At 37.3% G+C, this 25,454-nt stretch overlaps 2 protein-coding genes and 1 long non-coding RNA gene across 4 annotated transcripts in view; 2 read left to right on the forward strand and 1 right to left on the reverse strand.

The window, feature by feature from the left end:
- LOC134749436 (uncharacterized) overlaps window positions 1-25,454 on the reverse strand; it is a 241,598-nt gene that overhangs the window by 195,118 nt on the left and 21,026 nt on the right. The gene's annotated exons all lie outside the window — the stretch shown is intronic.
- The window catches only part of LOC134749449 (uncharacterized), a 604,512-nt gene that overhangs the window by 72,035 nt on the left and 507,023 nt on the right, over window positions 1-25,454 (forward strand). The window lies entirely within an intron of this gene.
- The window catches only part of LOC134749415 (probable beta-hexosaminidase fdl), a 167,261-nt gene that overhangs the window by 32,084 nt on the left and 109,723 nt on the right, over window positions 1-25,454 (forward strand). Inside the window, exon 2 of the mRNA XM_063684339.1 lies at window positions 9,786-9,822. The gene's annotated coding sequence lies outside the window, so the exon portion shown is untranslated. The remainder of the gene's footprint in view (window positions 1-9,785; window positions 9,823-25,454) is intronic.

Raw genomic sequence — 25,454 nt, forward strand, 5'->3', positions numbered from 1 at the left:
ACTACAAATTTTTGTAATGAATAGGTATTTTTGTGTTGTGTGTTCCACCGCAGCGGCAATTAATCAAGATTGTAGAACAGATTCGTATTTCTTTCCGAAAACCGTTTTCTCGAAATATTTTTTTAGAGGAGCAATATAAAACTTTTATTCTGGATTTACCGGTTTAGAGGCATATTGCTAAACCTATTTACGCATACCTGCCGTCCGCTCCCCGTGTCCACTTGTCGAATAAACCGGTTAATATCTTTCGTATTCTTTCGTATTTATTTCGTATTTCGTATTTCAATTACATCTTTCCTCGCAAGCGCAGACTGTCCAGAACAGGCATAGCCAGTGCCATTTATTACCGACCTAACCACTCACATTTATTCATACGATCGGCGCGCCTGCCTGTATTCCCAAGGCTTGCGTTTGTGCAGACGAATCGACGAGGTCTAGACCAAAACGAGTGTGACGTACCTATGCGCATGAAGATGACCACCCTATATACCGCAAATGACATATCTATAATGTTAGTTCATCGTTAGTTCATGTTTTCTCAGTAGGTAAAATCGCTAGGATCCGATCCTAAAATCCATTTTTGTTAAACAAAGTGGTGTGGCGTGATCTCGAGATTCGGATCATCTGCGCCTAATCAAAAAATAATGAAATCGGCTCACTTCAAAGTTATTTTAGTTGTGAGTTGAGTCCTTCATCGTCACCGCGTGACAAAACCCCATTCTTTAAAAAAAATAGACAAAAAAGGGTTGAGTAGTATGCAAGTATTTTTGGAATTTATTTGAAGCAATTTCTATCATCAATCTATTAACAACTTCTGTCAAAATGAAATGAAACGTAAAATGAAAGTGAAAGTGAAAGTGAAGACCTAGAAGGGACTCAATTTTCTAACAAGTCTGTTTCAACATAACGACGAGAGACTAAGATACTGAAGATGAGGACTCCAAAGACCTAACCAACTCTAAATTAAAGATCGCATTAACCTGCCTCAGCCTTCAACTGATTCGTGCTACGTAAGCTATTGCAACAAGACCTGATGTATGCCGCCGCTTTAATTGAATGCACTTGACGCGAGTTTGGGATGCGCCCGTGGCCAGTATTGGCTTTTGTACAAGCACAAGATTCCAGCTATAGCTGGAATCTTGTGCTCTTGAGCTTATAAGCTCGCTGTGGATGATTTTATGCCTGCAGACAAGGAGGGTTTTATTTAAGTTTGCCTCTAAGTCCAGTCATGTGCTTTCGTACTCGTAACATACTTCCAAGTGGCCACACAAGAATCTGCCTGATAAGAAGCGGTTACCATATCACGTTGCACATTGTTATTATTGCTAAAAGGTGACGTATTTCTTGAAATCCTGAATTGGGCTACTTCAGATTCGAAAATGGTGAAATTTCGGTGCGCCATCTCTTTAACCTTGTGCCTACGTTTCTCCTACTCAAAGGACATAGACCGCCGTTATTTATTTTATTTTATTTTGTTTATTAGGAAAACTTACAGCTGAAGTAACACGTTAGGTAATAACATAGAAGCAGTGAGCCAATTACAAGTTTCCACAGATAGAATCTGCGTAAAGTGCATGGTGGTTATATATGTGGTATATAGTTCAAATTGAAAATACGAGTAGGCAGGAGGTTAAAAAGCATGATATTTCAGCTTGCTTATTCTATGGCATCCCTTGGAATTCTCCAAAGCACATTGAGCTAGTTTGGGGATTCCTCAAACCATCTTATAAAATGACATTGTTTGTATGAATCCTATGGGATAGGACGATAACTATTCACTCGTGAGTTCTCTAAATAATCGGCTACACAGTTGAATATGCTTTGATTTGTGTTACTCTACGTGTTACATTAATTACCTCGAGTGTGTGGATGTCTAGCATTGCCGACGTTGCTTGAGAGGAATTTCTTACTGTGGATTACTGGTGTGCAGTCGATTTGGGGAACACTGTATGGAATGCACTGGATAAATGTGACGTTTTCAACCAAAAGGTACCACATTGTCGCTTGTCGATAAGGTTGATTTCTAATTGAAGCTATATGGAAATAGCGCCTTACTGACAAGCGACAACAAGTACCCTTTTGGTTGAAAATGGCACAAATATACATGATCATATGAAGGAGTGAGTAGAGAATACATTATGCAATATAAAACAATTTTTTTAAGTACTTAATTCCGTAGCAAAACGGTAGGTAAAATTGTAGAATAAATAAAAGCAATTTACGTAGGAAATTATAGGAATTACCGGTCATCAGGTAAATTACCCGTATTTTTCATACTAAATATTTACCGGTTGCATTCCCGAATTTTACCTAAGTATTTAAATTGAGATGCTAAGCGCCACTTGCACCATTCCACTAACCCGGGTTTAATCGGTTAAACCGTTAACCCAGTCTCAAATTGTACTGGTAACCATGGTAACTTCAGGTTTAACCGGTTAACCCCGGGTGAGTGGGATGGTGCAAGTGGCCCTTATAGTCAGTACCTAATAAAGAAGTAGGCGCTAATATAAAAGTATAACGTGATATAAAAATTGAGAATCTCTTTAGTAATTGGAAACAAAAAAACAATAACAAACATTGGAAACAAAAAAATATCGACTACCGGGACTTGAGAGACCGACGGACAATATTTTATCGCCAGGGAATCTACTTATATGTAAAGTAGCCAAATCGACGAAATTTTCAAGTGTTCCATTCTAGCATTTGATGTCTTCGTTCACAGCAGACGAGTTTTTTGAAACACTTTGTACATAGCATAGTAGTAATAAATTAAATGCACTAGACATCGCCAGAACACATAGAAATAGCTTTGCAAAATACTAACGTATTTCCTAACCGCTGTGCGGACCGCTTGTTCAGGACATCGTGGCATTAAATAATGTGAGCTCATTTTAAACTATTCTAGTGAACTTTGTATTTTAATGGCGTTTGTGGTAGCTATGTAAAGATGCTGCTGAGTAATTGAATTTACTAAGCTACCCATAAGGTCCATCATTCGGCATATGGAGATGGTGGGGAAGGCTCTTGAGTAGCGGACGGATCTTTCCTAGGGGGTAACTGCACAAAAGATCCCTATGGGTCGAAGTGTATCCGTAAGGGCCCCCGAAACTATAAGATAAGATAAGATAATTGAATTTACTAACTGGTTGTATTTTACACATCGTCATGGTTTCAATCAACCTACATATAATCAAAGTCACTTCAGCGCCATCACTTAAACGAAGTTTATTTAGATATCATTCTGTAAATAACTGATACAGATTGAAGTACGAGTGTAAAAAATAAATATAGAAGCCCTATTTTTTTATATTACAATTTGTGACATACTGACTTGTATGTATGTATGTAAACACTGTATTGCACATAAGACAGGTTAAGATATACAATGTACAAAGGCGAACGTATCCCTGTAAGTGTAAGGGATCTCTTCTAGTCAACTTGTCCCAGATTTGAAGACTACATTGTATAAATATGCATCAAATATTATTTTTCACCGTGCTTATAAAACAGCAAGAATTTTCTCAAAGCATGTCTCAGGTAAAATATCGGCTTGGGTAGTTTAGCCGGGGGAGCAAAAAGGCGCGTCTGGCGTTCAGGGCGCTCATGCGGTCCTTAAGCCTCGGAAGGACCATCCCGCGGAATACAAACGGTTTACTTAAGACGCTACACAGTTGCCGGCTGACGCACACTTCGTTTTTTATGCTTACATCTTTTTTACTCTACCAATGCAATACTGCTAAAATGTACAAACACTGCGCAAGCAGACGGCAAAAAGCCTGGCTGTGAACTTGAGTTCAGCTAAGATCGAAAAAGTAAGAAGAAATGTCTTTTGGGTCTTTTGGGGTCTACCTCGCAATCCCTAATAATTTTTGTCCTAAAATCACTTGCCCTAACTGTTTAGGCCTAATGGGTAATAGCCGTAATTCTCAGTCGTCATAAGACTCATTTGCCATAACGTAATGATTGGCTTAAAACTCATTAGCTCTAAACGCTCTTGCCATATAATAAATCAATAAATTCAATAATCCTAATTTTGGTAGCCATAATATCAGCTTTCACTAAAAAAACCCTAAAGTCACTTGCCATAGACATTTTGTCTTAATGCTGCGGCTTTCACGAACGAACTGTTGCCAGAAAAGTGGGTACGGTTAGGTTTAAACCACAACCTCCACAAAAACAAACTCTTGTCATAAAATTGGGTTAAGTTAACTCTAAATGAAAAACTCTTAATGACAAAACTGTCCCATCCCGTAATAAAACCAATTTCTAAACGAAAAAAATACTTAAAAGTAATGACAATTTTTTCTTAATTTTCGTTTGTATGATAGAGCGGCGTGGCATATGTTGAGGCATAGAGTAACTTATACTAGAGCGGTACTGTCATAGTAAATTTTGTAACCCCAGTAAATTCACTGCCATCTGTCGACACACTTTAAAACTAAAAATAAATATTTATAAAAATACGATAAAATGTATTTAAATATGGATAAATGATTTTTTTATTTGCATTAATTATTTTTATATGATTTTGACCCATGTTCTTTCACTGGTATGCGTTAAAATTATAAATAACAAACGAAACAGTCAACGCCCTCTATACGAGTGTAGGCCAAAACTAGTGGCGCCATCTGATCGAGAATCAAATTTTCGTGATTTTCGAGGCACGTTTTTTTCTTAGACTGTATCCAACTATTACGGAGTTATATCTATCTTTGGTTGAGGGTTGTTGGCGTCCTCGCCTTAATTCCTAGAGGAAGGCTTAAGTTGCGCGTACACATGTACAAACTAACCTCACGACATTCACGACCTATTTATACACGGAATGAATTATTACTGTCTTATAAAAAATATTTCATAATTTCTGTTTTTATGTAATAGTATTTTGTGCAGCAGGTACATAATAAGGGAAAATTCAAGTGCCGAAGTTACAAAACGAGTGCTTACATGTTATTTTAAAGGTTGACCAGAGCCTTTACCCATATTTTTTGATAAAAAGCAGTGCGTTACGCCTACGATCCCACTTAGTCTATTTTCGCATCATAAGATAAACGGCAAAAACTGACGCAAGTTTCTCAGACGTTTAACAACCATTTACTCGTACTTAGGTTAATGCTTTTGTTCCATTGTAAAGGCTCAAAGGACATGTTAGCTTTGACGTAAGACGTGTTTATAATAAGCTGGGTTACACGTTTGACGCGTTTCTGCAGTGTCGCATTCTGTGGGCGAATATAACCCCTTAGCGTCGTGAAATGCAAGTTGTGCAGATGCGGGCAAAGCTTGAGAGGTAAAATTTGAAGAATGTAGGAAGATACTAACGTGCAGGAAGGTAAGAAGTTATTATGGTAATAGACTTAGAAAAATTCGACCCATGCCGCCGTGACCCGGGTGGCCAAGAGGCTTAGGCACCTGCCGCGATAGCAGAGGACGCTGGTTCGATTCCAGCCCTGGGCACTAAAGGCCTTCACTTTTTCTTTGTAAATGACATTTATTTATTCTAAGTTAACCAAATGCGCCCAAAAGCCCATAGTCAGGTAATAAGTCAATAAATAAACAACAGAGGAATGTGATTTATAAGTACTAACATGAAATAGTTTAAGTTTACCAAGCACGGCTCGAACAGCTCATCCATTAACCGGCATTCCACGCATGGCTCCATTGTGCAGCATCCACATAGAAAATTGCCAATAAGCCCGGGGCGGTAGTGGACCGCGGCCTTTAGAAGACATTTGGGTGATTTGGAATCTAAAAAGTTTATCGGTAGGTTAATAGTTTAATTATATTTGTTATTATTATAACTACGCTTACCTATATGATTAATAATTATAAGTAATGCTAATGTACCATGCTTAATCGGAAACTTTGTCCTCTCCCGTAACTCGCGTCTAAAGTAAAATGACCCTTAAATAAAACAGAACCCATTTCCATCCAAAAAACGGAGAATCCACGTGTCTTGAATGTTGCGAGCACGTGCCTGTGAAGAATTTAGCTCAACTGTCACTTAAAGTGAACTGCAAAAAATTCCATGCGAGACGGGGAAAGTGCATCGTTCTCACGCGATGACGGAAGAAAACCGTTGACGTGTTGTCAATAAACTTGATGTATGCAGTTTTTTTTTTAATCTGTATATTGTTTCATCGGAAGATCAGCGCTGGAAGTCGCCAGCATCATGTTGAGATGAGACCATTTCGTGACACTTTCTCTTACCTGTTTTCCTGTTTTGTATAATTTTGACTTCTGTTTGTGCTTACGAATAAATTATTTATATTTCTATTTTTTGGGTCATTGTCCTAACTCATGCATGACCAAATAAGTTTTAACAAAAAAAGAACCAAATTGACAAAACAGAATCCATCGTTTAATGCGATGTGTCAATAATAGCTGAATAATTCCCTGAATTCTTCCAGGGTCCGATGGGATGGGATCAAATCCTGACCATAACTATGACTCACTGTGAAACCCTTTCAAATAAAAAAAAGTTTCTCCAATCAGCTCAGCTGGTAGCTGTCTTCGAGAAATCACCATTGTTTTCCAACGAATTGCGAACCTCCTCCTTCGATATCTTAAAGTCTGTTAAAAAGACAGCCATCACTAGAATTGCATAGTTGTTACATAAGTCTGTTTAATAAAATGTAACTGTACACTTGGACTTGGCACTACCCTCAAAACAAGGGGAGCATGGTAAACTTATACAAATTTCCATTCAAAATTACTTATTTTAATTCGGTTCGCAGCCGACCAATAAATATGTTGAGCTGCCTAACATACCCACGATAGGATTCAAAGATTTTGAAAAGTCGACATTGCTTTCAATAAAACAGTGCTCGACATTTTCATAGACCAATAGCGTATATTTTATGTGCCTATAGATATGTTTACATTAAAAGTATGGTTGACAACCACGGACTCGTGTGAGCCAGCAGGTGTGATAACTGCCTGGTGCCGTGTTAGCTATGAAATCCTTTTTGCGTTCGGAAAATTCTGCATAGCATAGCTTATAAAATATTTGAATTTTTATCTATTAAACTTGCCTTTTCCCGCAGCTTTGTTCGCGTGGAACTCAATAATCTTATTCTCGTTCGAACTTTCACCCACCATTTCATCCCCATAGCAGATCATTTCCGAGATGAAAAGTCCATAAAGTCCCTTTAGCCGTATTTGCGTGATGGAGTAACAAACAAGCATACAGACATTAAACAAAAAAGAATTTGAATTCCCCAAGCCCTATCACAATATTCTTCTAAAACCTCTTTGTCCATGGCGGCCTTGCTTTTATTAGAATATTGTCGGAAAACACTCAATAGGACATTGCACTGCCATTACCATAAGTGTTTATAAATAAAGCACACCCTCATACACTTCCTGGATAAAGCGTTATATCGAAGAATGAAAAAATAGTATAATATTTATGCGCTCGTTTAAGACGTATATTCTGGCCTCTAAAGTCAAATAAATAACACTGACTGTGCGATCGATGTGAAAAATTGTAAATACAACAAAAACAAGCAGTATAAATAGACAAATACGTATGATTTTTAATAGATTAGTCAATGGAAATGACGTAGGTACCTATTATATCATAACAGAAATGTAAATGAAATGTAGATTCAGATATCATCATTCGCTTTCCCTTGTCCCATTCACTTGGGGTCGGTCGTTCCATACCTCTCTCTCGCCCGTCATATAGGATTCAAAGATTTTGAAAAGTCGACATTGCTTTCAATAAAACAGTGCTCGACATTTTCATAGACCGATAGCGTATATTTTATGTGCCTATAGATATGTTTACATTAAAAGTATGGTTGACAACCACGGACTCGTGTGAGCCAGCAGGTGTGATAACTGCCTGGTGCCGTGTTAGCTATGAAATCCTTTTTGCGTTCGGAAAATTCTGCATAGCATAGCTTATAAAATATTTGAATTTTTATCTATTAAACTTGCCTTTTCCCGCAGCTTTGTTCGCGTGGAACTCAATAATCTTATTCTCGTTCGAACTTTCACCCACCATTTCATCCCCATAGCAGATCATTTCCGAGATGAAAAGTCCATAAAGTCCCTTTAGCCGTATTTGCGTGAAGGAGTAACAAACAAGCATACAGACATTAAACAAAAAAGAATTTGAATTCCCCAAGCCCTATCACAATATTCTTCTAAAACCTCTTTGTCCGTGGCGTCCTTGCTTTTATTAGAATATTGTCGGAAAACACTCAATAGGACATTGCACTGCCATTACCATAAGTGTTTATAAATAAAGCACACCCTCATACACTTCCTGGATAAAGCGTTATATCGAAGAATGAAAAAATAGTATAATATTTATGCGCTCGTTTAAGACATATATTCTGGCCTCTAAAGTCAAATAAATAACACTGACTGTGCGATCGATGTGAAAAATTGTAAATACAACAACAACAAGCAGTATAAATAGACAAATACGTATGATTTTTAATAGATTAGTCAATGGAAATGACGTAGGTACCTATTATATCATAACAGAAATGTAAATGAAATGTAGATTCAGATATCATCATTCGCTTGCCCTTGTCCCATTCACTTGGGGTCGGTCGTTCCATACCTCTCTCTCGCCCGTCATCTCATCATTCACTTGCGTTCGTTTCATATCATCTCGCACACAGTCCATCCACCTTTTCCTCGTCGGTTTTCTTTTCCTCGTACCTCCCTCCACATTCATTCGTAATACCTTTCTCGTTGCATGACTTTCATCCCTCCACATCACATGCCCGTACCACGCTAGGCGATTTGCCCTTACTTTTTCTGTTATGGGTGCAACTTGCAGGCTTCTTCTTAAATTAGTATATTCAGTGTAGATTCTGATAATCGTACCTTGCTCAAGCCCACACTCTTTATAGAAATATCAAGCATGCGAGTAATTAATAGATAACTTTTTTATAGATTTTGTTTGTTTTATGAAGTCGCGAAGGTGTCGCGAAGCCTATTTTAGAGAAAAAGATGACCCTTAAAAACATAATTTCTTTACTCATGGCAGTGAAGAAGCCATAAAAGATGTAGGTAGACATGAAAATTGCCAGGTAATGGGCATTAACAATGGCTTCCACCGTACGATGGTGGAGTCGCCACAATGGATCACGCGGGACGCAACTCCGGTGCGTTTCTTTTGTTCCAACAAGTTTTCACTTCTAAATAAATTGCTCCGTTTTAGGGTTCCGTAGTCAACCCTACTTTCAACCTTACAGTTTCGCCATGTCCGTCTGTCTGTCCGACTGTCCCTCCGCGGCTTTGCTCCGCGGTCTAAAGGGTGCAATTTGGCATGGATATGTATATGTAAATGTGTAAATCAATCATGCGGCAACGATTGGTATCAAACTTACTAACGAATATCTACGGTAGTTATAACAAACTCCTAAAATACAGGGCGATGCTACGATAAAATTTCTAAATAATTTAAAACATTAACAAAATTTGACCTTAAAAAATCTCGACACTCAATGAGAAAGAAAAAAATGGTTTCTCATAAATTGTGCAGTGTTGCCATCATTCAGGCTCCGGCATAATTTCGGTTAATGACCACCGGGCTTTCTTATTGGTCTTTGTTCACTCGCGCCTGACAGAGATAAATAGATCAAGCCACTTTGATGCCGATGGAAAAATATGACGCGGACAATTTGAAATGGACCTACGCAAGATTTTGATTGTATCATATGACTACTTATGCAAAGGTTTCTTAAATGAAATAATAAAGAAGTATACTCATTAACGAAACAAATGCGTTGTGTAAAAAAACTAACATTTTGATTATTTTGTTGCAGATATAATTAGGATGAGCTGCGTTAATTATAAGTAGAAGTAAGTACATATATTCTATTCTACATAATATACATTTTTGTATACTACGTCGGTGGCAAAAAAGCATACGGCCCGCCTGATGGTACGCAGTCTCCGTAGCCAGAGGTGCTACATGTGCGTTGCCGACCTTAACACTCCGCACTTCCGTTGAGCTCTGGCAACCATACTCAATGGCGGGAACACAACTATAAGTAGGGGTTAGTGTTAATTGGCTGCGGTTTTCTGTAAGGTAGAGGTACTTCCCCAGTTGGGCTCTGCTCTAGATCTGGAATGATATCCGCTGTGCTGTGCCCTACCAGCCTACCACACAAAGCGAGATGACATTCACAGTGCCTATACCTCTCCATTGGACGTAGTTTAAGGACATACCCGGGTCCACATACCAGGATGCTCTAAAAACAATATTTAGATTTTACCGGACACTCCTTGGATATGTCCCAAAATGTATCTTCTTTGATAAATAGAAAATTCATCTTTGCGGCATTAAAATAACCTAATATTGCAATTCTGGCTTGTTTGCAATGCTTGCAATTGCTTGGCTCTTACTGCTTTGCAAGCAGCCACAGCCATTAGTCATTAGAGCTTCCAAGATGAGACTAACTAACCAAATGAGGCATGTAGTGTCAAAAGGCCTTATCCTTCCACGAACACGACGCTGAACTCCAAATTCAACTGTAAGTTCCTAGTACTAAGGTAAATTTTTTACGTAAGCCTAATATTTGTTTAAGACATCGCCCGTTTTGAGAAACATCGTTGAGAAAAAAGCCTATTTTCACGACACTGACTCCAAATTAAATTCTTTAGTGCTTGTAATTAAGTTAATTTTCAACATGAGCCCGTATTGATATAAGACATTTGGCGTATTCGCCAGCTTGTTAAGGTAACTAGCTTGGTGCTAACTTGCCAACGCAACAAGGAGCCGAAAGTGGAAAGCACGTGAAGATGCCGGTGCGACCGTGCAATTACTGAGGAAACTTTTGTAGTAAAGTAGTGTTAGATGTTAAGGTTTTTCGAACGTTCATTGAGTTTTTTTTAATGTTTGACAAGTGACACGGAGATTTCCCGCGTTTTAGGAAAAAAATGACATTGACAGTTTAAAGAAAAAAAGGAGGAGGACACTGGAAGCTTATGTAGATCGAATGGAGATTGGATTTGTGATATTCAGTTATATTATCCATTTAACAAATAAACTTTTATAAAACGTATTTCGGAGTTTACTTGAGTCATCTTTTATCAGAAGTGACAAGTCGAACAATGGGCCGTAGTCGTAAGAAAACGAAAAAACGAAGCCGGGACAGGTCAAGTTCTGAGGCATCTACGACGTCGGCTTCTTCAGATGATAGACGACACGCTCACAAGAAAAGTCGGAAACACAGTAGACGCAATCGTCGTCGTCATAGGTCGGCGAGTCGTGTGGCACGAGGAAAAACACCGTCTGTTCAAAGATCGCTGATGTCAAGGGAGCAACAACCATCAACATTGGAGTCGACGTCAGCGTTACCGCTGTTGCGGACGTCGTTTACACCCTTGCTGCCGCCACCGTTGTCGACGGAAGTCTCAGCGCAGGACACGATGCTTAGTGAAGTTAGTGGTGGTGATATACCAGTGATGATCTGTGGTAATAGTGAGAAGTGTGACAACCGCAGTGATAATAATAATACTGGAACATTTCACGCGCAACCGGAACTGCATAAACAAGGTCAGACAAGCACTACTAGTTCTAATGTGTTGTTAAGTTTGAAAGATCTTTCTCAATTGTTTGGAGCAGTTGTCAAACCCAACTCATCATCAACTTTTAATAGCCATATGACTATAATACCAGAATTTAATCCAGCATTAAAGAACAACCGTATAGACCAGTGGTTATTAAAGGTTGATGAGTGTGCAAAAATTTATGAATGGAATGAAGCGCACACTATTCACTATGCACTTCCAAAGCTGGTTGGAAGCGCTAAAGATTGGTATCAAGGTCAGTCGACAATATTGCATACCTGGTCAGAATGGCAAACACTTTTAAAAAAAGCTTTTCCCACAGAGACAAATTATGGAGTGCTATTAACGGAAATGTTACAAAGGCGGTTAAGATATGGTGAAAATTTAGATAGTTATTTTATAGACAAAATGATGCTGCTTAATGCTTGTGACATTTCTGGTAAAAAAGCTGTAGATTGTGTAATACTAGGAATAGATGATCGCACGATTCGAGCCGGTGCTTCATCTGCCCGATTTACTGAACCCGAAGATCTGTTAAAATATTTGAAGGATGTATGCACTGAAAATTCTGACATTTATAAAACTAAGAATACACATACATTTAATAAAAAAAATGAACCCGGACACAAACAAATACAAGGAACTACAAATTCAATAAATCATATGTCCTGTTTCAATTGTAAAGATAAAGGACATCTAGTAAGGGATTGTCCCAAACCTATTGTTAAATGTAACATTTGTAAACGACTTGGTCATACCAATGAGAAATGTACTAAGAAAACTGACAACAATGAAAAACATGTACTTTTTATTGATAGTGCAGTTCCTACTAATGCAAAATATTACAAACCTGCACTCATTAATAAAGAACATACAGTGGAATGTTTTGTTGATATGGGAAGTGATTGTTCTCTTATCCAAAAGGATCTGGTTGAAAAATTAAAACTGCCCATATCATATGATAATTTACCAGTAGTAAAGGGTTCTGGGTCACGCATTCCACTGTTGGGAACAACCACTTTTACTGTAAAAATTGATTCTGTAGAAGCAAAAATTGATGCCCATGTTGTTGAAGATAAGTATGTACATAGACCTATATTGATAGGGCAAAATTATACTGAACTGCCCCAGGTAGTGATTACCAAAACAGGCAATTCATTGAACATCATGAGTCGTATAGAGGGCTCTGACTGGCCGCAAGTAAATCCTGAGCTGCCACAAGTAGACCCTGAACTGTTAGAAAACCAAAAATCTGAGTTGTATGTGGCATTGGATTCTGAGATAAGTGATATAGGTTTGCTAAAGTGTTATAGCAAAAATTTAGTTAGCAGTGATATAAATATAAAAGGCAGTTATCGTAACATAAATGGTATGGAATACTGTGTTCAAGAAGGAGTTTACAAATTGATAGATGGTAAATGTAATATTGTTGTTTTGAACATGAGTGAGTCAAAAAGCCCTTTATATTTCATTAAAGACACCGTTGTAGCTCGGGCATACACAATACACCTTGATGCCACTCCGACTCAGGTTCAAAATGTAAGGGTATTGCAATCTGACTCATCCCTGCAACCATTGACTTTAGAAGAAATCCAAATAAACCCTGAATTAAATTGCGAACAGAATCAGTCTGTCCTTGAATTAATAAATAAGTACCGAGACTGCTTCGCACAAAATTTATCTGAGCTAGGGTGTACCAATCTGACAGAGTTAGACATTAAACTTACTGATGATATACCGGTGGTGTACAGGCCATATAGGTTAAGTCACTCGGAAAAGGGAGTTGTTCGCGATATGGTCCAAGAACTTTTAGAAAATGATATTATAGAGGAATCTGATTCACCTTATGCGAGTCCTATAATCTTAGTATCAAAAAAAAACCGGGGGTCATCGTTTATGCGTGGATTATAGAGCCCTAAATAGGAAGACCATAAAGGATTTATATCCACTGCCACGCATAGATGATCAGATTGATCAATTAAGTGGGAATAAGTACTTTATAAGTCTTGATATGGCGAGCGGCTACTATCAAATACCAGTGAAAGAAGAGTGTAAGCATCTAACTTCTTTCATAACACCTGACGGATTGTATCAATTCCGTAGAGCTCCGTTTGGTTTAGCAAATTGCCCTGCAGTGTTTCAGCGTACTGTAAATAAAATGCTTAGTAAATCAAAAGACAAGTGTGCTGTAGCATACATGGACGATTTGTTGATTTCAGGTAAAAGCTTTGATGAATGTATTAGCAAACTTGAACAAACATTTATGCTGTTAAGACAAGCCGGGTTGAAATTAAATATGAAGAAATGTAAGTTTTTTGAAACAGTTATAGAATATTTGGGTCTTGAAATATCTGAAAATGGAGTGCGCCCAGGCAAAGGGAAAATGGATGCGGTGGAATCGTTTCCAGTACCACAAAATGTTCATCAAGTGCGGCAATTTGTCGGATTGGCTAGCTATTTTCGAAAATTTATTGAAAAATTTTCTATTATAGCCAGGCCTTTGACTGATTTAACTAGAAATAATGTACCATGGAACTGGGGTGAACAACAACATACTGCGTTTGTGACGCTCAAACAAAAATTAATAGAACGTCCTATTTTAACCATTTACAATCCAGATCATATAACAGAATTACATTGTGATGCTTCAAAATCAGGGCTAGCTGGGATTTTATTTCAAAAGGAAACTGCTACATCAACTTTGAAACCAGTAGCATATTTTAGTCGCAAAACTACAATTGATGAAGAAAAGTTACATGCATATGAACTGGAAACGCTTGCAGTGATTGCATCACTGCATCGTTTCAGAGTATATTTATTAGGACACCATTTCAAAATTGTTACGGACTGTAACGCTCTCCGGTCAACATTTACAAAAAGAGATATTATTCCCCGGGTAGCAAGATGGTGGATAGCGTTGCAAGAGTATAATTGCGACATTGAATACAAACCAGGACATACCATGCATCACGTTGATGCACTTAGCCGGAACCCGGTGCCTATCGGGGATGACAGGGATGTGAACGATCACATAACTCGTGTACTTCAAATATCACAAGAGGATTGGTTACTTAGTTTACAAATGACAGACCCAAAAATAACCCATATTCGCGCTGCCTTAGAGGATCCCCAATATAAAGAGCTTGTGGATATAAAACAAAACTTTGTAATCAAAAATAATCGTGTGTATCGTAAGGTTGGGGACAGTCTTAAATGGGTGGTGCCTAAAGGGGCTAGATGGCAAATTTGCCAACGCAATCACGATGAAATAGGTCATTTTTCAATAGAAAAAACATTAGAAAAAATTAAAAAGGATTTCTGGTTTCCAAAGATGAAAAAATTCATTACTAAATACGTAAGGTCGTGCTTGCATTGTGCGTTTGCCAAAGAGCCTGCCGGGCCGAAAGAGGGCTATTTACACAGTTTACCTAAAGTGAATATTCCTTTCCACACTATACACGTGGATCATTTGGGTCCATTTGTAAAAAGCGGGTTTGGTAACCAGTATATTCTTCTTATTATCGATGGGTATACTAAGTTCTGTGCTATAAAACCTGTAAGGAATACTAAGTCAGGGCCGGCCATTAAAGCAATCAAGGATGTCATTTACAACTTCGGGTATCCGACTCGAATTATATCGGACAGGGGAACATGTTTCACGTCTGCAGAGTTTAGTAAATTCTGTCAAGAATTTGAAATAGCCCATGTTCTCAATGCAGTTTCGTCTCCAAGAGCAAACGGTCAGGTGGAAAGATATAATCGCACCGTTTTAGATAGTCTTAGAGCTTATACTGATTGTATGGGAGAGAATAAATGGGATTTGGAAATAGGTAAAATTCAATGGGGTCTTAATAACACACTTAATAAGGGTATTGGGAAAACACCAGCCGAAGCCCTTTTCTGCAGAAGGCCTTTGAGCAAAGGGGAAAACCTTTTAGGTGCAACGACATTAGAAATACGACGAAATGACAAAGATGTGGAGTTAATTCGTAAAGAAGTTAGTGAACATATAGAGAAAAATCAATCAGATCAACAATTGCGCTTTGACAAGACGCGTAAAAAGCCGAAAATTTACGCAGTTGGTGACTTGATTAAAATATTGAAAAACACGCCTTCTAATGACGGCAAAAGTCGGAAATTATTACCCAAATTTGCGGGACCTTTCAAAGTTAGTCGAGTAATAGGCAATGATCGTTATGAGGTAACTAATATACCAGGTTCTAATATTACCAGAGGTAAATACAAAAACGTTTGGGCAGCTGATCGTATTCAGCCTTGGATATCAATAGCACAAAAAGATAGTGATTGCAGTGATGATGAGTCAGATTCAGCAGATGAGTAATTAATATTTTAGTGTTATATTGTTTAGGATAGCGAGAATAGTATTAGTAAAGAAAATAGAATAAATAGTTTGAAACGTAAAAGCTACTGCACAAATTTAATAAAACATCTAAGATGATTGATACTAATGAGACTGCCATGGTTTAATTAAAGTGTAAGAAAAGAAGTTTAGTATTAAAGAAAAATGATTACAGCTAATGAAAGTGCCATATTTTAGTTTGTAAGATGTTACTAGTTATTTTAAAATGTTGATGTTATTGCCAATGTACCCATGAAGAGTTTTTGTTACTTGTTGGAAAATATTTTTAATGTTATAGACTGAGTGGGTAGGTTCACACGGCCACAAGTAGAGACTAATATGGTTCGGAGTGGAATGTCACATCAGGTTGACATTATTAATGTTCAAGACCGAGTGGGTAGGTTCGCACGGCCGCATTAGAGGTTAATGTGGTACGGAGTGGAATGTCACATCGGGTGAATATTCTTAATGTTTTAGACTGAGTGAGTAGGTTCACACGGCCGCAAGTAGAGACTAATGTGGTTTGGAGTGAAATGTCACATCAGGTTGACATTATTAATGTTCAAGACCGAGTGGGTAGGTTCACACGGCCGCATTAGAGGCTAATGTGGTACGGAGTGGAATGTCACATCGGGTGAATATTCTTAATGTTTTAGACTGAGTGGGTAGGTTCACACGGCCGCAAGTAGAGACTAATGTGGTTCGGAGTGAAATGTCACATCAGGTGAATATTTTTAATGTTATAGACAGTACAGTTTCGCACAGCCACAAGTAGAGACTAATATGGTACGGAGTGAAATGTCACATCAGGTTGACATTATTAATGTTCAAGACCGAGTGGGTAGGTTCACACGGCCGCGTTAGAGGTTAATGTGGTACGGAGTGGAATGTCACATCGGTTGAATATTCTTAATGTTTTAGACTGAGTGAGTAGGTTCACACGGCCGCAAGTAGAGACTAATGTGGTTTGGAGTGAAATGTCACATCAGGTGAATATTTTTAATGTTATAGACTGAGTGGGTAGGTTCACACGGCCACAAGTAGAGACTAATATGGTACGGAGTGGAATGTCACATCAGGTTGACATTATTAATGTTCAAGACCGAGTGGGTAGGTTCACACGGCCGCATTGGAGGCTAATGTGGTACGGAGTGGAATGTCACATCGGGTGAATATTCTTAATGTTTTAGACTGAGTGGGTAGGTTCACACGGCCGCAAGTAGAGACTAATGTGGTTCGGAGTGAAATGTCACATCAGGTAAACAATTAGACTAGTGTGGCAAAGGTTGAAAAGTCACATAGTGTAATTAAGGTTGAATCAAATTAATGATGACACATTAGAGACTAATGTGTGATAAGTAAGAAGTTACAGAAAGTAAAATTTGGAACGTAATATGGCGCGTGTGGTACATTGGCAAATAAAGTTGTGTAAGTTGAGTAATAGATTGAGTTTGAGGACAAACTCCTAGATTGTCAGGATGGGCGAATGTTAGATGTTAAGGTTTTTCGAACGTTCATTGAGTTTTTTTTAATGTTTGACAAGTGACACGGAGATTTCCCGCGTTTTAGGAAAAAAATGACATTGACAGTTTAAAGAAAAAAAGGAGGAGGACACTGGAAGCTTATGTAGATCGAATGGAGATTGGATTTGTGATATTCAGTTATATTATCCATTTAACAAATAAACTTTTATAAAACGTATTTCGGAGTTTACTTGAGTCATCTTTTAGTAGTATTTAGTTAAGAGTATTATTAATATAGTTATTGCACTTTTAGGAATACATTTGGTTTCATGTGGGACCGAAAAATCGCAACTTACCTGTAAAGAATGACAATATATTATATAAAATATTTATTCCGGAATTATGTCTAGATACTCTGGATTACTGTTCATTACGAGTAGTGTGTCGTTTTAAGCGTAGCTAAATATGCAATCAACTGAAAAAGAAAAGTAAATTGAAATTAGCTTACGACAACCGTTAGCAGTTTCGACGCGCTGTGTTATGTACTCGTACCATACATAACATAATAAAGGTCGCTTTCGACATGGCTAATTTAGGTTGCTGAAAGAAAATTGAAAAAAGTCTCAATAAAATTCATGTGTGAAGGCATTAAATCTAAACGATTAGCGTCAGTTATATTGACATTGATATGCATATAAAAAATCATTTTAATGAAGTGTTAGCATAAAGTCACGGTATGTATAGAGAGTAAAACAATCTAGTACTTATACTTTTATTATTAGTGTTCGACCGAAGATTCGGTTTCGGTACAAATCGGCATAAAAATCATGTTTCGGCCGAAGGTTTGGTTTCGGCCAAAAAACTGCCAAACTTTTGTATTTTCGGTAGGTAGTATTCGGCCAAAGTTTCCTTTTTGCCAAGTTTAAATTTAGTATGCCTTTACAACCTTCCAATTAAAACATTTTAAAAATGTCCTCTTTTCAATCTGTGCCGTTACCTCCGACAGCGCCATTAAAAAAAATAGATGAAAACTTGTAACGAAGCTAACCAGCCTCTTCGCTTCGCAGCTTATTTCTGTAAGAGATTTAATTAACGGCGCTTTTCATGCTTTCTGAAGAGAATATAGTTTCCTAGCTCGACGGCTTCAACGAAGTACGGCTTGTCAACGAAAGTATCTGATGCCCTCTAATAACTTTACAAATAGAGACGTCTACTGTTCGCTTTTAAAAGAATCAAGAATCAAATGTTTTATTCGTCATAAACTTAAAACTAAAATGACATACAAGAGTATAACTAAAACTACAAACATTCATAAAATAGGTAAGAGTGTAAGACACGGCCTAACTATCACGTTCTAATTGTTTTAGATACAGAGTTTTTTTAACTATTCGAGAATGGCAGAAGCTTTTGACGCATAGTTTTATCCGCTAATATTAATGCTGAAGGTATTGACGGTATTCTGCGTATTCATAATTATTGCGTTTCAGTCTCTACCTACCTATTCAATTTGACACTACATAAAAGATTACGCAGCAAAATGGACAACAAAGGAATGTATAAAACACGTCATTGCGGACCGGACCTACAAGCTGTGTCCGGTGTGGTCGGTCCTTAGGGTTACCATATTTTACGGATGATTAGTTTTATCATAGCTACATATGGTAATGAGTATAAACCAGTGATACTGGGCAGGGCACTGCGTTTTGACATAAAGGATCTTGAGTGGTGAGTGGTGACCACTTAACAAAATTGTGATAGGCGACTAACAAACTCGACCGAACTACCTGATCACGATATTCACAATTTTTTTTTTTTTTTTTTTTTATGAAATAGGAGGCAAACGAGCAGACGGATCACCTGATGGAAAGCGATTACCGCCGCCCATGGACACCCGCAACACCAGAGGGGTTGTAAGTGCGTTGCCGGCCTTTAAGATGGGAATACGCTCTTTTCTTGAAGGTTTGAAGGTCATATCGGTCCGGAAATACCGCAGGCGACAGTTCATTCCACAGTTTAGCTGTGCGAGGCAGGAAGTTTCTAGAGAAACGTACAGTTGAGGACTGCCAACCATCTAATTACCATCCTCAGGTAATGTTTTCGCGTAGGGCGATGGCGAAAAGAAGCTGCAGGGATTAATCCGAACAATTCCTCGGAGCACTCCCCGTTATACACGCGATAGAAAATGCAGAGCGAGGCCACATCTCTACGCAGCGCCAAGGAGTCAAGCCGTTCCGAAGTACGCTGGCAGTCGACAATTCGAGCCGCTCTTCGCTGGATGCGGTCCAGAGGGAGAAGCTGGTATTGGGGTGCCCCTGCCCATAGATGAGAACAGTATTCCATGTGTGGGCGAACCTGCGCTTTATACAGCTGTAGGCGGTGGGCCGGCGTGAAATACTGTCTCGATCTGTTGAGCACACCGAAACTATCGAAAGGCACCGTTGGAAAAGAGCATCGCATAACTGGTAGTTGTGAAGATATTTAAGTAGAAGCCATTGTTCATCTGTGGATATCAGTCAGCTGATATATTATTATTATTATTTATTTAAATATATTTACACGGCATCACAGCATAGGCCAATACACCGAATAATTAAACTAGTTACAGGTATACAAATATATATGTTGCATACAGGTATATATGTTGATGAAACTGGCCAATTACGTTTTTTTCCTCCTGTTACCTAGTTATTCTTATATTGTAGTGTTTTACTACAACTCTAGCTAGAGAGTATAGCTATACTCAGAGATGGGCATTAATCGATTAATCTTTTAGTTAACTAATCAATCGATTAAAAATATCAATCGTCATTTTTTAATCGCGATTAATTTAGTTGCGATTAAATTAGTTGTGAGAATGTTCGACTAACAACTAAATTAGTTTTAGTTTCAATCGACTAAATTTCACGATTAAATCTATATTAAAACTACGTAGTCGCCCGTTTTTGCATTTTTTAACTTGCAATATGTAACTACAAGTACGTATGTATGTAACATACGGAGGTACTCGTATGTTGTAACTATGTTAGTTTGGGTAGAATTTTGCGACTTATTTTGAAGCAGATATCTTCATCCGATTGAGCTAAAATTATGTATACACGTTTAATTTGAAATGCTTGAATGACAATGCTAATAATGCCATAATATTATTATAACGATATATTAGTAATAACGACAAATAGCGAAAAACTGCATTGTTTACAAATCGCAAACAATAAAGTAGGTTGGTGCATTATTAATACTTTGAATTATACGATACTGAGTAAATCTTAGACATAGAAACTATCAATATTTTGCTGTCTCTGACAATAGTAAAACTCTTTTTAGTGTCACGCGGTGACAAAACAATGGGATAATCCTACTTACCTGGAACTGGAAGTTGTTTGTTGCATTTTGGTGCAAGTGCCGACGTATCTTCTAAAAATAACACGTTCTATTGAATGACACATCTGCATGTTGTTTATTATCTACGCGGTCTATTTTGTTTTCAACGTGTGGTCATTAAACTTACTTACTTTAGTAGCAAAATAATAGTGAGAACAGATCTCACTCCTTAGAAACGGTCAAAATATCGTAAGTAATACATGACGATTTTATTTTTAAACATCCGTTAAGATGTCCTAATCAGTCTGTCAACATAGCCATACCGAGGTATTCTATTCAATTTGCTTCTAACATTAGTCGCGAGAAAATAGTCTAACTAATTAGTCGATTACTAAATTTAGTTGTCCGAAATCAATCGGCAACTAATTTAGCATAGGCCAATACACCGAATAATTAAACTAGTTACAGGTATACAAATATATATGTTGCATACAGGTATATATGTTGATGAAACTGGCCAATTACGTTTTTTTCCTCCTGTTACCTAGTTATTCTTATATTGTAGTGTTTTACTACAACTCTAGCTAGAGAGTATAGCTATACTCAGAGATGGGCATTAATCGATTAATCTTTTAGTTAACTAATCAATCGATTAAAAATATCAATCGTCATTTTTTAATCGCGATTAATTTAGTTGCGATTAAATTAGTTGTGAGAATGTTCGACTAACAACTAAATTAGTTTTAGTTTCAATCGACTAAATTTCACGATTAAATCTATATTAAAACTACGTAGTCGCCCGTTTTTGCATTTTTTAACTTGCAATATGTAACTACAAGTACGTATGTATGTAACATACGGAGGTACTCGTATGTTGTAACTATGTTAGTTTGGGTAGAATTTTGCGACTTATTTTGAAGCAGATATCTTCATCCGATTGAGCTAAAATTATGTATACACGTTTAATTTGAAATGCTTGAATGACAATGCTAATAATGCCATAATATTATTATAACGATATATTAGTAATAACGACAAATAGCGAAAAACTGCATTGTTTACAAATCGCAAACAATAAAGTAGGTTGGTGCATTATTAATACTTTGAATTATACGATACTGAGTAAATCTTAGACATAGAAACTATCAATATTTTGCTGTCTCTGACAATAGTAAAACTCTTTTTAGTGTCACGCGGTGACAAAACAATGGGATAATCCTACTTACCTGGAACTGGAAGTTGTTTGTTGCATTTTGGTGCAAGTGCCGACGTATCTTCTAAAAATAACACGTTCTATTGAATGACACATCTGCATGTTGTTTATTATCTACGCGGTCTATTTTGTTTTCAACGTGTGGTCATTAAACTTACTTACTTTAGTAGCAAAATAATAGTGAGAACAGATCTCACTCCTTAGAAACGGTCAAAATATCGTAAGTAATACATGACGATTTTATTTTTAAACATCCGTTAAGATGTCCTAATCAGTCTGTCAACATAGCCATACCGAGGTATTCTATTCAATTTGCTTCTAACATTAGTCGCGAGAAAATAGTCTAACTAATTAGTCGATTACTAAATTTAGTTGTCCGAAATCAATCGGCAACTAATTTAGTTGCAACTAAATTAGTTGCACTCTATACAACTAAGATTGATCAATCGTCGTTTTCAATCGTCAGTCCCAATTAATTCTTGTAATCTTAATCGTTAATCGTTAGTCGATTACATTTTGCCCATCTCTGGCTATACTCTACTAATACCTACATTTTGTTTACTATCCGCCTGATGAGTGAATGTTTGCCTGGTAAGGTTAGCATTAACCACTACACAGCCCATATAATTATACGGGTGCATGAAATAGACCTATTTTGTGATACACTGAAATCCTATTTGATGGTTCACTATTTCTTGTTGTTATATCTATCTTGTCAGCCAGTGGAAAATAGTAGCAATGTTAGAAGATAAACATAGCTCGATACTACAACAAATTTTTTTTTTATAAAAAAATAAATATAAAAAAAATAAACAGTTTTAATTTTTTTTTTTTTTTTAAATGGTCAATTTGATGTTTCATCATTTGGCTAATACTAAATTCCTTTCCGATCTATCGGCATAACTTTTGTTAGTGGTTTCACTTACACTTAACCTATTTAGAAATAATATATATTAGTTCCATAAAGCCGATATGTTATAGTGATCTCTTTCGGTGTTACAATAATCCAATTGATGGGAAATTCATACTAATGTGTAAGAATGGTATATTAATACAAATTTCTTTCAGTATTAAATCTTTATAACTAACTTTTATGAATGGTTTCCCTTCCAATCCGATGTAGACGTCTTATCTATCTCGCCTAGATTTAGCAAGTGAAGACGGCTCGAAGTCTCGCGGGGCTTGGATGGAGCACCCTGAGGGCTCGCGACTGCCTCTTGAGCATCCATTGTGCCGGTATTATCGGTATTAGGTGAGGTAGAAATATAAGTAAGTAAATATTATTTAAGTAAAGATTAAATAAACACGACTGTTATTCCTACGAGTACAAAAAAACTACGTGAAAAAAGTGTCACTTTAAAAAACCAATAGATTCGTTGGTAGATTCCTGATATTTCATGGTTTCATCTTATTCCTTCCTAAAATCACCCAGACGCACGTACTTCTCAAGTTTACTCTGTCAGCAGCAAGAATAAGAAATGACATCGAATCAAATGGCCAGCACAGCAATGCTTTCAACGCTTTCCTATATTTGTTCAATTTCAAATCCTATTTTCACAGGCACTGGTTTGAATTCCGCAAAAGCAAGCCATTTTCGATCCGACGATGTCATTTTACGGTTTTTGAATTGCGAGATGCATTTAGAATGCCACGTGACTTGGTACAGTCGCCATCAGATATATCGGAGCGGCCAAGGTGTTGACAAATGTTTGAACAAAGCCTCTATTATCAAGACGTTAAAGTGCTGCATGTTCAGATCTTTTTGAGTACCGGGTCTTTAACAGGTAATTTAGAATTGTGTCTCGTATTGATGTAATTAGTTTGACAGGTTTTTGTGTTTCTCGCAATTGTTCATTATCTATAGGAAAGATGTGTTTTTACTATCCAGATGTAAGTAGGTATTTTTTTAGAAAAACTTAAAACTCAAATAATCCGAAAACCAATGAATTTAGACCACCGGTTGAGTCGGCTTGCTAAATCATTGCAAATCAGCTAGAATAACCCCTTTCATCGTCGAATTACCAGTCACACTGTGAGTCAAGCTAAATAAAACTGTGTGCATAAGTATATCTACGAGTATATACTCGTAAGTTATATAGTACAGTACATTAGCAACTTATCTAGCATATGATTGGCGACAGTATCTCGCCGCGAGACCCGTCTTTTACTAACTGTATGAATTAAAGGGGGACGGATAGTCTATGTCGCGGCGAGATACTCTCGCGCCAATCATGTGCTAGCCCGGCAGGACCACCTCTATGACCTGTTTAAAACTGAACCCGTGGATAAACAGCGCAGCGCGGAACATTAATCGTTTCGCGCTAGTATAATTAATTAGTTTTGAGTTAAATCGAAGCTTTACAATAATAATTTATTTCCACTCCATTACTCTTAAAGTAAACAGTTTACCAAACGGCAGTTAGCGTTCTCTGTGCTATTTAGTAAGCCTATTCTGCGTAGCGATTAAATTTATTGAATTTCCAGGTGAAATTGACATTTTTCAGTTACCTGGGGGCCTAGCTAAGATGACAATCGATGATAATAAACAAAACGCCAATCAACTTATAAAAAAAAAAACATATCAAGCTTTCGCTCATATCACACTTACATATTTACATTATAAAAGTCAGACGAAATTGGACACACGTAAGTTTAAATAATAAAATTTTCCCATACAAAAAAGGTGCTATGGGTCAAATTGATTTAAATGGCCTAAAGATTACCGTACCGATTTTAATGCTTTTAGCACAATTTGCAGCGTTTTTTGGCGTACCTCTAGCAAAACCTTCTTTTTAAATTTACTTATTAAAAAATAGGTTTAGAAAGAAAGTTTAAAAACGTCGGCGTGGCCTAAGGACGATTTACGAATATTTTATACAACATTTTCGTTTGCCGGCTAATCATTGTCTGGAAATATAGTTTTAAAAAGTATATGTGACAGGCCACCTCTTTGTTTCTTATTGGTCTATTGCAAAACTTATCTAGTGACCTCCTATGTACTTGTGTTGTACACAGAGAAAAGGCACCCCCCCCTGCATACAAAGTTCTGTAAATTAGTATGGACGTGGGGTACCTTTTCTCTGCAGCTGACTGTACATGTTTACCCTCTGGGCCATTGTATATAAAGTTGTACCTACACTAAACTTTTTTTATTTAGAAAGGTACCTATACTAAAGGTACTACTCTGAATCACGAGCTCTTTTGATCCCACTAGGAGAAAAAAGTGTCTCAAAATTTCCATAAATTTTTCGTTCCATGCAGTCACCGTCATACAAAGTGAAAAAAGTATCGGAATGAAAATAAAATTCTTAGGACAAAGGTATCAAAAATACACGCAGACACGCTGCATATAAAACACAGTTCAGGCAACGTTTTTGATCTGTGTACGAATTCCGGTTTTCCTGGCCACGTGACATTCCTTCGTCATTCTTCTTCGCAAGTTACTTCTAATTGGTTTGTGGCTTAATTAAAATGGGTTACAACTTACAATCAATAATTGTGTCATTTTCATCCAAAAGGGTACTTATCGTCGCTTGTCAGTAAGGCGCTATTTCTATATAGC

This window comes from Cydia strobilella, chromosome 18 (genome assembly GCF_947568885.1).
Source record: "Cydia strobilella chromosome 18, ilCydStro3.1, whole genome shotgun sequence".
Classification (NCBI taxonomy): Eukaryota; Metazoa; Arthropoda; class Insecta; order Lepidoptera; family Tortricidae; genus Cydia; species Cydia strobilella.